The 16,280-nt window shown below is 38.5% G+C and overlaps 1 pseudogene; it reads right to left on the reverse strand.

Annotated features, from left to right (window-relative positions):
• Positions 1-815: 815 nt before the first annotated feature.
• Positions 816-16,280, reverse strand: part of LOC141282318 (E3 SUMO-protein ligase ZBED1-like) — a 33,786-nt pseudogene continuing 18,321 nt past the window's right edge.

Raw genomic sequence — 16,280 nt, forward strand, 5'->3', positions numbered from 1 at the left:
TGCTGCATAGATTACTAAAAATAATACCCAAATGCCGTTTAAATAATATAGCAGCAATAATAATTTAACAGTTACAGGAAACACAAATATGATTACAATAGAAAATCTAGCAAACACGTAAAACACTGATTGATGGTGACATTACAAAAGTGACCCTAATATAGAAGGCTTATATATATTGGTATTGATAACTGCATTACCAGGATGATATTACTACTAAATAGGCAATGTTTTTAAAAACATACCATCAGCATTGTCGTGTTCCATCTTAACATGGAATACAAGGATGTCTGTCGGATGTCCCTCAAGCAGGATGCGCACATACATCATCAAACACTATTTGATAGACAGGTCAGTGTCTCCATCAATAATGAACACATTTGTCACGACAATTCTTGTGTTTTTGGCACTTTCGCCATGTTTAAGCAAGGTCTCGCGCTTAAAATGTATGGATTCTGCCACCAACGCCGTTTTACCTGCAACCTCCGTTTCACAGGATTTACAATAAACACAGTAACATCGAGTCATTTTCATAGCGGAGCCACTCGTAATCTTTAAGCCTCTCTCCGAAAGCTTTAACGTTAAGCCTTATTTTCCGGTGGTGAAGTTGCATTTCAATCCGGACCGTAGTCATGAATTAATACAGTAGTAACATTGGCTGTAGTCGCCTCGTTATCTTCATGCTCGCGGTTCGTTTTTTCACATTTTCGCGCTTTGCGTTCCAACGTAGCACGACAACAAGGAATGATTGACATTCATATTAGCCAATCTGCGCTCTTCATTAAACGCAAGAGCTTAATGGTAAATTTGATTGGTTATGTAATGTTGGAGAGAATGCTGAACCTGGAACAGCACACAGCATACACAATCTAAATCAAATCACACCACAACAAAATAGGCAGTCGCACAAATGCTCCCAAATATATTTTAAGGTCGCACAGATTAAATTTTGGTCGCATATCGCAATTTTGAGCCTTCAGTGAAAGCACAAGCAGAACTTTAAATACCTCAGCATGGCCTCATACTGGTAAGTTATGCTAACTTATTGATAATGTTATTAGGCAATAAATAAAAATGAAATCTATAGAAATTAAACAATATAGCCTTTGTTAAAATAGTATACGTGTCTGTTGCTTGGTTTAATGTATTTTTCGTTTAAAATAATAATTTTGAAATGAAAATTATTTCAAAAGGTAAGATATATTGAAGAAAAAACATTTAGGCCAACTTAATTTAATGTCCATTAAGCCTATCTGTCTGTGCACATTTAGCCTAATTAATATGTATTATTGCAGTCGGGGTAATTTAAATGTATTTTTTATTAGTAAATATATATTGAAACAATTTAATAATTTAAAACGTAGCATAGTCTATAATTTATTTTCGTAGGCTATTAAATGTTGTTCTTGGCTAATTTCTATTCAATGATTTAACGGCCAATACTCTGTTCAGGACTGCGCTACGAGATGGGGCACCAAACAGAAAATGGTGGAAAGGGTTTTGGAGCAAATCCCGGCTATCAGGAGAGTTTTAGATGACCACTGACACCAACATTTAAATCCAAGCTGGCAGGACGTTGCTGTCCTTGAGTCCGTGAATGCAGCACTAAAACTAAAACTGAATTTACGGATCTGCTGTCTGGCGAGAGCTACGTTAAAGTGTCTTCAGTCAAACCCGTCCTGAAACTCCTGACAGAAGATATGCTTAAACCATCAAACGAGGATACCTCCGCCAAGCGCTACAATGATGTCAGGAGACAGGGGAATCCCAAGCTTGCCAGTATAAATCGGACACGCCGTGTTACGAGAGGTGGATCTGCCTCAGGACCTGACGCCAGCAGAGGACATCGCTGCGTCCACCCTCACCGCTGAAAGGGTTTGGGGGCTTTGAAATCGGACCCAAGAAACGCAAGCAAGGTCCAACCCCAAAGTACACTTACATATCAATTTCATATACATTAAGGTTTCTTATGAAAATATTTTAATCGTTATTTGCATGAGAATTTTTTAACGCAGCCACACAATAAATAAAATTTATCACCACAATGTTCACCACTATGATTCCCCTTATTTCATGTGTTAATATTTTTTATTATAACAATTTATGATTTGCATAAAATTTTTTTGCATCTGTGTAGATTAGATAAGCAAAGTGTGTGCGCGTTGTGCACGCTATACATTATGGTCAAGCATGCACCCTTAAAATAGCATAATGAACCACGCGCAACGTGCCACTGACTTTACACTAGTTTTTTTTGGTCAGTGGAGCAATTGTTTTTTGAAACTGCAAAATAGCATCAGGGATGGTTTGCGCCGCAACACGCCTCCTTTTTTGCGCTGAACCGCCCAGGGAGCGCAAGTTCATTCCCTAGTTTGCCGACGTGCGTCTGTGGAGGGAAAAACCTGCTGTGCGCCGGTGCAAAATACGAATGATACATGCGTCACTGACAAAGTCAATTGTGCTGGGTGCAAGATAGGGCCCTAAGTGTTTTTGATCTTAACCATACTGTCATATTAGTTTTATCGGAGAAAGGACATAGAGGTACTAAGCCATCTGTTTCTCTGTGCAGGGCATGTAGATCTAGGATGCGATCTATCCAGATGAGATTCTTTCCAATGCCAGCAAACCGACAGTGGAAGACACGAGCCAGCACTTCTCCCCCCACATTGCCTCAGGCTTTTGAGATCCCACTTATAACTGCTTCTCCCCCCTTCATGAGACCGGAAACTCCGGGAGGAAAATTAGGCTTTATCAGGCACAGGTGTGTGAAGTGAACGTGGCGATTTTGGATTGGACAATGGGGAGAAGAGAAGGAGTATATAAAGAGCTTCAGAAGTTGCAAATGAGGCAGTTTATTCTAGCCGATCTGGTGAGAGGAGTCAAGGTCTGGGCGAAGTCAGCATTGCGAAGGCGGAGGATACTATTGACTGGGTGAGAAAGGAGTAAAGGACACTAGTAACTGGGCTTAGTATATTACATTTAAATGACAATCTGTGAAACAACAAATGCAAACCAATAATATACTCTGAGTAACAGTCATAGGAATACTCACCAGAAGTGTCGCCGAGGGAGACCGCCAGCGATTGGTAACCGATGGTGTGAAGAGTATCTGACAGCTAAAAGGAGAAGGAGACAAAGGAAGAGTGTTACCACCGCTTGTGAGTAAACCATCCAGCGAGTGTTGTGAGTTTCTAGCATACAGGTTAGCGGCCCCACTGTAGAAAGGAGTTGTGGGTGAGCCGGGGATCACAAGTACAGGAAGACGCAGGGGGTCGCGACGGTCACATTTCGACCCTCCGTTGCAATCAGCGCCCAGTGAATCCCAGGACGAGTCCTAGTCAGCCGTGGTTCTGACCCTATTTCACTTAGAGTGTGTGGAGTGCAGTGGGTGAGTCCTTGTCATTGCCATGAGTGTGTAAACTTAAAAACTTGCAGTGTTATACTGTGTTTGTGTCGTCAGTAACCACCTCTAGGCTGGATGAGTCGTGGTGAAACAAGTGGACGTCGAGGCTGGTGAGGTGACATCTTATTCACATGCCATTGCGACTTCATGCATGGATACCCTACATTGATGCCCAGCATCGACATCCTGGATCTTCCTGTCCCTGCTGAGGCGGTGGTGAGCTAAGCAACCACGAAAGACTGGTGTGAGTAAAGCGAGAAGTATATATTTGCAAGGAGAAAGCTTGGCTGCTGCGAGAGGAAAGTTAACTGTGTGGTTAACTCCAAGTTAACTCCAAAGGTTCGCCCCTGTCTAGATCTCTGTCCCGTCAGCTGGAGGAGAGGAGAGGGAAGCGTTCGGCTTGGCACAGCAGTTCCTAGCTCAACCGTTGTCCATTGGAGCCTCAACGTAGGCCAGTGCAAGACACTCTCGCCGTTTAAGGTCTGTAAGCTCCATTTACTTACTGTTTCGCAGTCTACTTACCAAAAGTCCACCGCCCAGGAAGAGTGATGTATGTGAAGCACCCGCCTGCTGTTGAGAAGTCATAGAGTAACTGTAAAGCCCCAGTCACCTGCAAATTACTTACCTTTCTGCCTAAAGCTAAGAGCCAGCAGATCGAGTTGTACGTTACTTGAAGTAACTGTAAAGTCCCAGTCCTCTGTAAATTACCTACCTTCTGCCTAACGCTAAGAGTCAGGGGAGTGAGTTGTGCGATACCTGAAGTAACTGTAAAACCCCAGTCACCTGCAAATTACTTACCTTCCTGCCTAAAGCCAAGAGCCAGCAGATCGGGTTGTACGTTACCTGAAGTAACTGTAAATTCCCAGTCATCTGTAAATTACTTACCATCTGCCTAACACTAAGAGCCAATGGAGTGAGTTGTACGTTACCTGAAGTAACTGTAAAGCCCCAGTCACCCGTGAATTACTTACCTTTCTGCCTAACGCTAAGAGACAGCAGATTTAGTCATACGTGACCTGAAGTAACTGTAAAGCCCCAGTCCACTGTAAAATACTGCCTTCTGCTTAAAGCTAAGAACCTGCAGTGTGAGTTGTATGCTATACGAAGCAGAAGCAAAGTCCCAGCCGTCTGGAAAGTACTTACCCATTGTCCATAGCAGTGAACTAGCAGATTGGGCCGTACGCTGCCTGAGAGAAAACCAAGGCCCCAGCCATCTGCAAAGTGTTGACTTACCTGTGTTTCCATCGCAGATCGAGCGACCTCCCTCTTGCAGTACTTGGTCCGCTTCGACCTGTGACAAATACATGCGGGAGTTGTTCGGGATTATTGGATTTTGGTTAATTCACGCTGCCAATAGTTTTCTGGATTTGTTTGTGCTTTCGCACACATGCCATAAAGACATGACATATTAAAAAGTCTTGCACTTGGTAGGTTTTTTTGTAGCATCTGTAGTTTGCTTATCCGTGATTTATCTCTCGAGAAACCACACGTGTATTTTTTTGTTTATGATAAGATCATAAAGGAGTGCGTTACACCATTGCTTCACAATCCTGGTCCTCGAGCACCCCCTCCCAAAAAGTTTTAGATGTCTCCTTATTTAACTCATCAGCTTGTTAGGGAGACATGTTTACCATTTTGGAAGGAGGCTGATAACTTGAATCAGGTGTTTTAAATAAGTTTTTGGGAGGGGGTGCTCGAGGACCAGGATTGGGAAGCACTGCTTTACACATTGTTTTGTTATGCTCGGGACTGCTCTTCTGAGGGGTGCGAATTCAAAATAAGTGTTCAGAGTGTCATTTGTGTTGCTCGTGTTTTCAAAAATATGTGTTTGTTGCGTCATGTAAACCATGTGCATCACTTGTCTTGTCAAAAGAAGTGCCTGCTGCACACGCGTCAAAACCGTTTATGATAAAAGAGATGCTCATGTTCACAAAATACATGCAACACATTCACTTAACATTAAACTCTGATTACGCATGAGATAATGCAGGTATCTTTTATCATAAACCCTTCAGACGTGTGTGCAGCAGGCACTTATTTTGACATGACACGTAATTCACATGGGTTTATGCGATACGCCCAACACATATTTTAAAATGACGAACCACACACATGACGGGCTACATTACGGTGCATATGTAATGTAAACAGACTACAACAACTAAATGGCATTGTTTCTCACGTGTCTCTTCTGTGTTTCATCACAATTCATATCATGAGATGCATAACATCCAATGCGATAACAAGTGCAGCCATATTTAAATTGTCTTTTTAACTTTGTAAATGTCTTGTCTCTATCACAAAAAGCTATAAATATGAATAGTTTTTCTTACAAACGTATTGTTTCGCTTCGGAAGACATTTATTAATCCACTGGGTTATATATGGATTACTTTAATGATGGATGGATATACTTTTGAGCTTTGAAAAACATTGATCCCAGTCAATGCCATTATAAAGCAAAAATAAAAATACAATATATAAATGTAAAGAACCAGGAAATTTTTTAATATAACTCTAATTGTGTTCTGTTAAAAAAGTAATAGATACACTTCTTAGATGACATGATGGTGAGTAAATAATCAGTCAATTTTCATTTTGGTGGGAGGAGTAATCCTTTAACTCATTCGAGTCATCAGACAGTCATCTTGTTGCTTTGACTGAATTCATTTACAGATCAAAAGCCCTGGTGGTAAATTAACACTGCTCAGTCTTATCTATTTAAATACACTCACGATCCTGAAAGTGTGTTTGACATTAATAAAATAATAAAGTAATGCATAAAGTGAAGTGTGCTGTTAACAAGCAGAAGGGTAAAGATAAACTAAAACAAAGACGTCAAAGCAACATGATGATTTGGTTGAGACAACTCAACCCTCTTAAAATATCTTTTATTTAACGGTGAATTTTATCCTTTATCTTAATTCAATTCAATTCAATTCAATTCAATTCAATTCAATTCAATTCGATTTTATTTATATAGCGCTTTTCACAAAAGTCAATTGTTTCAAAGCAGCTTTACATAAATAGAAGCAGTGAAAAGCACAGAAAAACGACAGATAGCACAACAAAATACATGATAGCATGAGCAGTTAAATTTGCTGCGGCTATGACTCAATATTATAAGTGCACGTATTACTAAAGCAACGTATAGAAGAGGGAGCTAGGTAAAGCCCAAAAAGGCTGCCTCCCCGGGGTGAAAAACCCCCTAGGAGAAAAAAAACCCCGGGCTTTTATCCGTGGAAAAATAAGTCCTAGGAGGGAAAAACCCTTGGAAGAACGGATAAGGAGATTTAGCGGAGATTAAGCGGTTCTGCCGGTGATCGTTGGTCAGGCATCAGCTGGGCATAACGTTGAAGGACGGCCAGTAGATCAGAGGTGTGCCGACTTTCACATCTACCGGGACTGGGTCTGTTTGTCTCGTTGTCCTCGGGTCGAGGACGAGACAGGGAGAGAAAAACAAAATCGTATTAGCGTAGCGGCCGTTCATATGTATTAAAGTGTCACACAGTGATGTGGTTTAACTCAGCTTAGTTCCAGACAGACTAACTATTGCGGCATAATTATGTTATCCACAGTTGAGGATTTAGCAAATTAGGGACCCAATGCGAGGGTATATATGGTAAATAAGGGTCACCTTCCGATCTTTAAGAGAAAATGAAACCTGACGACCCGTTTGACTAAGGCCTAAAGCCCCACTGTCGTCGTTAATGCAGGTTCAGTGGCAAACAGGTCTATATTGTATACCATTTACAGGACCAGGAGAAAACGCCAAAAACATCGCAACCCGACCATACGTGCTAACCCGTTTGACTAAGGCCGGAAGCCCCACTCTCGTCGTTAATGCAGGTTCAGTGGCAAACGGGTCTGTATGGCATACTATTCACAAGACACACGAAAGCGCGAAAAACGCAACCCGACCATACATACCAACCCGTTTGACTAAGGCTGGAGGCCCCACTGTCGTCGTTAATGCAGGTTCAGTGGCAAACGGTGGCAAACTATTTAATGCAATTCATTTTAAGTGTTCATGCAGAAAAGGTTTTTATTTATTTATTTGGTTGGTCTGTGTTATGACCGTGAGTGCTTTGTTCCGTAAAAATAACTATTGCGAGTTAAGTACCTTTACTAGACAAATTATGCGAATGCTTTGTTGAAGAGAAAAGTTTTAAGTCTAGATTTAAAATGATCGACTGTGTCTGATTCTCGGACATCGGTTGGTAAATCATTCCAGAGCTTAGGGGCTAAGTAGGAAAAGGATCTTCCACTTTTAGACACTTTTGATAGTCTAGGGATAATCAATAGGCCAGAATTTTGCGACCGTAGTGTGCGTGATGGATTGTATTCTGATAGTAATTCTCCAAGATATGAGGGTGCTAAGCCATTTAAAGCTTTGTAGGTGATTAGTGATATTTTAAATTGGATGCGATATTTAACTGGTAGCCAGTGTAAAGATGCCAGAATTGGGCTTATGTGGTCATACTTCTTAGATCGAGTAAGTACCCTTGCAGAAGCGTTTTGAACTAGCTGAAGCTTGTTGACCTGATTTGAATGGCATCCCCCGAGTAGCGAGTTACAATAGTCTTTTCTAGAGGTCATAAAAGCATGAATAAGCTTCTCTGCGTCAGATGTAGACAGTATATGGCGTATTTTTGAGATATTTCTAAGATGGAAGAATGCTGTGCGGCAGACGTTGGCGATATGACTATCAAAGGATCAGTTGCTGTCGAACATCACACCTAAGTTCCTAACCGTTGAAGATGGCACCACAGTACAGCCATCTATGTGCAATTTGTAATCTGACATATTATGTTTGTAACGATTTGGTTCAATAATAAGTACCTCTGTCTTATTGGAGTTGAGCTTAAGAAAGTTATGTGCCATCCAGTCACTAACATCGCTAATGCAGTCTTTTAGCTTAGAAAACGTGTGTGTTTCGCTGGGATGCGAGGAGATGTAAAGCTGGGTATCATCCGCATAGCAGTGAAAATGTATGTTATGTTTCCTGATAATGTCTCCTAGGGGTAACATGTATAACGAGAACAGGATAGGACCCAAAACTGATCCCTGCGGTACACCGTATTTAACCAGGGAGTGATATGACTCTTCCTCATTTACATAAACAAAGTGATAGCGATTGGTTAAATATGACCTAAACCAGGCTAGCGCCTGACCGCTGATACCAACATAGTTTTCTAGTCTATTGAGTAAGATTCTGTGATCTATTGTGTCAAAGGCTGCACTAAGGTCTAGTAATATAAGAATTGAGATTTCACCACGATCGGATGTTAATAGGAGGTCATTTGTAACTCTAAGCAACGCTGTCTCTGTGCTATGGTGGGGCCTGAATCCTGATTGGAACTTTTCATATGTACTATTATTTGTCAAGAATGTGCGTAACTGGCTTGCCACTACCTTTTCTAATATTTTCGAAAGAAAAGGGAGATTTGAGATTGGTCTAAAGTTATTAAGTTCTCCTTGGTCAAGCTGTGGTTTTTTTAATCAGCGGTTTAATAACTGCTAGTTTGAAAGCTGTTGGAACGTATCCTATTTCTAGCGATGAGTTAAAGATATTTAGAACCGGGGTTGACACTACAGGGAATACTTCTTTAAGTAGTTTTGTGGGAACGGGGTCTAATATACAGGACGATGAGTTGGATGATGTGACTAGTTTAGAGAACTCATCTATTGTAGTAGGTTTAAATGAATCAAGATGTTCGTATGGTAGTCTAGTGTTAAGTGAACTAATGGGTAGAGTGGTGGCTGCCTGGGTAGCTACGATGTTTTCCCTAATAGCCGAAATTTTGTTAGAAAAGAAGTTCATGAAGTCGTTACTATTGTGTTGAAGTTTACTATTGGTTTCTGTTTGTTCTTTGTTTTGTATCTTAGACAAATCAGACCATGTTAATTTCATTTAATACATTCTGGAACAAATCTGGGTCCACTTATCATTTCTACTTACAAATTAACATTTCTGTTCTGCTCCGTTTACAGTGTTTGGGTGAGATCTAGACCGAGGACTAAGGCGTATACTAAGACAGAACTAAGTGTTGTGGCCCACAGGTGAGACAAACTTTTCAACTTTGTATCTGTTAGACACGATACATTGAAGAAGGGCCCATTCATATTATACTTAAACTTGGTCAAGGACCATTTGATTTTTGGTTCATTCACACTGCCAATGATTTTCCAGTTTGCCGACCTTTGTAAAACCCTTGTTTTAAAGAGCTGAACCATAACTTCAAAACTACGCCATTGTTTCTATGTCTCATTCACAAAGAGGGCTTTCCAGGGATCTTACGGTAATGTTACTAGGTCCTCTTTCCTGGAACAATCCCAGAACATCTACGGCACATGTTTGCGTTCACACAAATGCCTGTCTGCCAATTTTACGGATATTTTCTGGGACCAAAGTGCTGTGTGAATAAGGTTATACTTTACTCGATTACATGAACACTGATGCAAGCACTTGTTCAACACAGTTTGGTGGTAAGCAAGTGGGTGACTGTTATCTTTAGATATATCTATCTCTAACAATAAAATGTATAATTTTCAAGACATTTGCATTAATTCCCCCTTTAGCACTCATTTTAAGTATAGCTGAGGATGTAAAGAAGAATTAACACTGTTTATAATGCACAGCCAGACATTCAGGAATGCAACAGCACAGTAGACCAGATTTTTTATATGCTTACATTAAGTACTGTATGCTTTTGGATGTTTCCATTTAGGTGATCCTAAAGCAACAAAGAGGAACCATGGAGAGGAAGAAGTGGTGTCCAGATGTTTAAAAGGCGGTGTTTGGGACAGGAAACACAGGCAACAAAGAGGAACCTCTAAGGTTTTAAGGAACTCCTTGCAGAGACGAGTGTAGGAAACAAAGACAGAAGACCTGACGAGAATGTTTTATGATTAAATGTTTTTGTTATGTACATGCACATTATTATTTACAATATATTTCTAAGATACATAAATATGTGATCTTGTATATGAACTACAGGCTTCTGTCTTAACATCTAATGACATCTAAAGTTTGAATTTACTGATTTCAGTCTTTGGCATGACCTTACTCAGTCAGTATTGAAGATGTCAAGATTATATTTTCAGAGAATGTTTTCTGAATTGTGTAGGATGATTTTATGTAGAAAACAGTAAGTCACAAAGAAATACTTTGCTGGGTTTTCACAGGCCGTGTCCCATTTGTACAACATATGTGAATTATCTTGAGACTAAAACTTCTGAAATCCAAACTGTTATATTTTAGCATTTCAAATGCAGCCACCCTTTGCCTAGAATTTGAAATATATACACTGTAAAAAAATTCCGTAGAAATTGCAGCTGGGTTGCCGGTAATTTACCGTAGATTTAAATTTATGTTTTTACTGGCAATATTTTGTTCAAAATTAAATGAACATTAAACATTTACAAGTCTTTGTCTTTACAGAGTAAAACTAAAAAAACAGCATCAAGCAAAACATTCTGGGAAACAAAATCTGAAGCAAAAAACAGAAAAAGGTTGATGATGATTTCTGGTTCCCAGAATGCTTTGCATGAGGCTGTTATTGTATAGTTTTATTCTGTAAAGATAAAGACTTGTTAATATTTAAAATTTATTTAACTTTGAACAAACTCTTGCCAGTAAATAACATAAATGTAAATCTACGGTAAATTACCGGCAACCCAGCTGCAATATCATTGTAATTTCTACGGATTTTTTTTACAGTGTACACTTGGGTTTTTTCAGTAATTTTTTGAGATTTCACCCTCAGATATTTTAAAGAAATTTCTATGTATTATGGGCTTGAATTTTATTTTATCATTTTGTCCAAGTAATTTGAAAAAAAAAGTTTTAAATTAAATTTTAGTTCTCAATTGAAATAAATGTATATGTTGAGACTATATTTTTGTCCACAAACGTAATTGAATCATATACCTTAAGAGTATATTATTTTGAAGGGTATAAGAAATATTTTAGTTAAGTGTTTCAAAATGTTTACACAGTAGTATAGCAGTGTATATTAGTTACAGAATATGTAATTTATGTGTGACACATCTAAATATTCTGTTACTGATTTATCCAAGTTGAACAGAACTGCATAACCCATGTCTAAATCACATTCGTTACTGATAAAGTAATATTTAGTTAATTCTCTGTATGTTCACTTACGCCTATACACGTTGTTTTTATGCGATAGCTTACTTAAAGGAACAGTATGTAGGATTGTGGCCAAAACTGGTATTGCAATCACAAACCTTGTGGCTAAAACTGGTACTGCAATCACACAACTAGTGGCCAATACACAAAATGACAACATAAACATCAGTTGAGGGCTGCAACTCCACTTTTTAAATGACAATATCCTGGCCAGGCCACTGATGTCAGTGATATAAATATTTGAAATGAAAATGATTTCTTAACGTCTAGTGACATATCAGGGCCATTTTATGATTAATTGATAGAAATTTCTTACATACTGTTCCTTTAAGAATTCTTTCGTTTTTCAAATTAGAAAAAGCCATTTTCTTATTGCTTGTTTTCATGTGATAATTTAGAACTCTTAGATTTCTTTTTTATTTAAATTGGTAAAGGGATGTTCTTTCTTGTTGCTGTTTGGCATTTAACAATAAACAAAAATGTTATAAAACGTGTCTCTCTGTCAGTTAAAATATAAGCTACATAACTCACTCAAAAATAGAGCTTTGTAAATTCAGGGTAAAACCGCACATCGCGCTATAAAGGCAAACCAAAATAACCGCAAGGGAAATTTCTTAACTGCGACAGCCCTACCTCTGTTGTGCTATCAAGAACGTTTAATTTCTCAGCTGTCAGGACATGGCATAGCCAAGGGTGTGCCAGCTGCCACTGTGGGTGGCACTGGCATACAGGTGGCTACCCCACTATCCTGGATACAGAATAATTTTTTATAGTCTCAATAAAAATGTTTACTTAACTTGGGCTATTGTTGTTTCCTTAGAATATATATATTTTTTAAATCAACCCTTTCACGCGTAAGTAAAAAAATATTTTAACTGACCTCTTGAGTCCATGGCGACGCGTCATGATTGTCACGTGACACACCGCAGCCACAATAACTAACAGATCTATGCTGTTCGTTTCATTTAGTTTTTCCTTTTTTATTAAAAAATATTCACCAACTTGCTTTTATTTATTTGTTTTTTTTTTAATAGGGACAGATACAAAAAAACATAGATTATTACATCAAGAACAATCCGATGCCTGTATCACAGTGTTTATAGCCATGGCTAATTCGCAACACCTGTCCCAATGTCAACAGGTCGGGCAAAAATGATAATATTGTAAATGATCATTTTAAAATAATATGAAAATGATAAAAAATAATTCATTGAGCCAACAATTTATTTTTTACAGTGTATAATATATTTTTTTGCTGGAGCAGATTGGGAGGAAATCTGATGGTTGAGTATTTTATTTGCCCAGTCAGAATTTTGACTGACATCACAAAAAAAGTAAAAATAAATCGGCCTATTCTATATTTGTTGTTTTTGATATATGCAACATTAATAGATATGACACCTAAGATTAATATGACATTATTAATGTCCCCACCAATGTCAAAATCAAAACTACGCCCTTGATCATTCCTCATTTATTTCCAAGAGACTCAATAATAATCTTTTACATTTTAATCCTTTGATTTTTCATATTTTAAAATGTTAATGTGCTGCTGCGCATCCATGTGATAAGCAAATGCGTGTTGACATCCCGTTGCAAATTACTAACGCGCTCATTAAATAACAAAAACAATATTGTGCCAATGGCGTAGTCTATTTTAGTTGCCTCAAAATACCAGTGCGCCAACAATGTGCCTGAACACACCTCGTTTTCAGACCAGAATGCTCATGGGTGCAAAATTGGGCACAAATGCATTTGCTACTTAAACAACGTGTAGACCAAAGTAGACCGAACATCTTTGCTAAAGTGATTCAAACAGAAAACGTTAAAGGAACAGTATATAGGATTCTGGCTAAAACTGGAACTGCAATCACACAACTGGTGGCCAATACACAAGATGACAACATAAACATCAGTTGAGGGCTGCAACTCCATTTTTTAAATGAAAATATCGTGGCCAGACCACTGTTGTCAGTGATATAAGAATTTGAAATGAACAGTGTTGGGAACGTTACTTTAAAAAAGTAATTAGTTATAGTTACTAATTACTTCTCAAAAATAGTAACTGAGTTAGTAACTGCGTTACATTATTATAAAAGTAATTAATTACCAGGAAAAGTAATTACTGCGTTACTTAAAAAAATCTAATATTTCAAATAACTTGAATACCCCTTACAAATTAAATATGTTAAATGACTAAAATGAATACTACAGAGAAATCACAAATTTTTTGGCAGCATGTGACGATTTGAGGTGCTTTATTAGATCAGAATTACTTGCCACAGACGTGGAGAGACTTTTTCTTCATGGGCATAAGTTGCACATTACACAAACATTATTGCCTTTCACCTCAACAATGGAAAAGTAGTGCTTTATACTTCGTGTTTGCGATCGCTACCTTTGAGCTTGTTGTACTTGCCATCACCCTGTCGCCGGTGTTTTCGGAGTGATTAATGCGCGATGCCCGGGCTGCCTGTCAGTGTTTTGAGATGGGGCACAGTCATCAGCAGCACCGCTGCTCGTTGAGAAGAGAAAACGACGCGTATTTTCATGTCAGTCTACAAATGTCTCCAACCACGCCAGAAAAGATAGCTAGATTTGTCCTATAAAGTCGCTAAAGTGATAGAAAGTTGCTAAATCTAGCGACAAAGTTGCTCAGACTTTTTGACACTGCTCGCTCGCTCAGACTCTTAGTCGGACTGTGCGAGTGGGCGTGCCTGTTTGTGAACTCTGCCTCTGGTTGGCTAACGTTGGAGACTAAGCCAATCACCATCAGCTATGTGGTTCTCCCACCCCCTCTAACACACAGACACACCAATCAGCATCAGTTATGTTTCTCCAAACACACACACAAGAGAAAATCAGTGTTTGGCTGAGAGAGTGAGCATACGCGGGTGAAAATCACTACAGTTAGATCAATTTTAGTAATGCGCAGCATTTTAATGTCAGTAACGATAACGGCGTTATAACGGGGGAAACAGTAATTTATTTGATTACTCGTTACTGAAAAAAATAACGCAGTTACTAACGCCAATTACTTATAACGCCGTTATTCCCATCACTGGAAATGAAAATGATTTCTTAATGTCTAGTGACATATCAGGGCCATTTTATGATTAATTGATATACATTTCTTACATACTGGTCCTTTAATACTGCCAGCTAAAAACAATGGACCCCTATGACACGCTGCGCTGGAAGTCTTGTAACAGATTGAGGCAGTTGTTACTTAAAACCATTGCAGTTCAGGACAAAAACACCTGCTAGAGGTCCTGCGGCTTAATAATCTGTCTCAGCTGTACATTTCATTTTTATCTCACTGGGGTCACTATGTTCTCATAAAGAAGTCTTTGTGTCTGATTTGTGGGTTCGTCAGCCACCAGTAAGAAATATGAACAGGGCTTTCTCATTGCTGTTCTTATACCATTCCCCTCTACTGTATTGTTTATGAAAGAAACAAAGATATGTTTTAATAGGCTGCAGTTACCAGTCTGAGGCAGAGGTCAGGCTCCTGTGAAGAGAGAGAGAGAGAGAGGGAGAGAGAGAGAGAGAGAGAGAGAGAGAGAGAGAGAGACAATAGTTAAAACAGATGAGAAGAATTACATTATATTATGTGATACAGATTTGGGGCCTGGACAATATCAACAAGAGGTAGGGCCTAAAATAATAACTATAATAATAAACTTTTTATGAGGATTTTATTCATTTATTAATAGAATATAAACATTATAACTTATAATAAAACTTAAATATAATTTATGATAAAAAATTATAACCAAATATAACCAAACAAACAACTGAACATGCATACTTAATATTAAATAAAATAATAATTAAATATATATTTAAAGCAACTCTATGTAGTTTTTTTACCTTTTAATAATGTCTCTAAAATTATTTCAGTGATAGAACAACTTTTAACTGGACAAATTGTACTGTTGCTGCAACCTGAGCAGCCTCCTAGCTGCTATAAGCACACTCTGAAAGTGGCGGTGGAGGGTAGGAAACACAGCCCCGCCCCTCCCCCTGCCTGCAGAAGAGTGTCTGATACCAGGCACTGTTTCGCTTTTCGACCACATGGGGGAGCTGTAAGTCATTTTTACATGGAAACTACATAGTGTTGTTTTAAAATAGTTTATATAATACATATTTAACCTGGACCACAAAACCAGTCAGAAGCAGTTATAAGACTAAATTAGAATGGGTATATTTGTAGCATTGGGTCAAAATTATTTAATCATTACACTCTTAAAGCTGCTGTCAGCAACTCTGGAGGATTGAGCAGTTTCCAAATGTTTACAATTTCATGTCCCTCCCCCACTACCTCCGAGCAACCTCCCGTACGAGCTCATTCTCGTCAGCGCGTGTGCATCAGTATTATTGTGAATGCATACTTAGCAAGAATACTTAGATTACTTACATAACACTCTGAAATACAATCAATGGTTGATAAAGCACAATTACCTGTTGAGAAGAAATGTGGCAAGCTCTGCATCCAGCTTGAACCCTTAAAAATCTCATAGATTCCTCCACCTTTTAAATGCTGGTCCGATATTGATCCTAGTTTTATTACGGTCACGGTCGCTTTCTTTCTTTGTTTTCCATGATGATATTTTGTAAATGTCCTAGCGTAAATATATATAAAATGTATTTATCATTAGTAATATTTGTTGCTAAGGACTTCATTTGGACAACTATAAAGGTGATTTTCTTAATTTTAAAA

Source organism: Paramisgurnus dabryanus, chromosome 6 (assembly GCF_030506205.2).
Source record: "Paramisgurnus dabryanus chromosome 6, PD_genome_1.1, whole genome shotgun sequence".
In the NCBI taxonomy this organism is placed as follows: Eukaryota; Metazoa; Chordata; class Actinopteri; order Cypriniformes; family Cobitidae; genus Paramisgurnus; species Paramisgurnus dabryanus.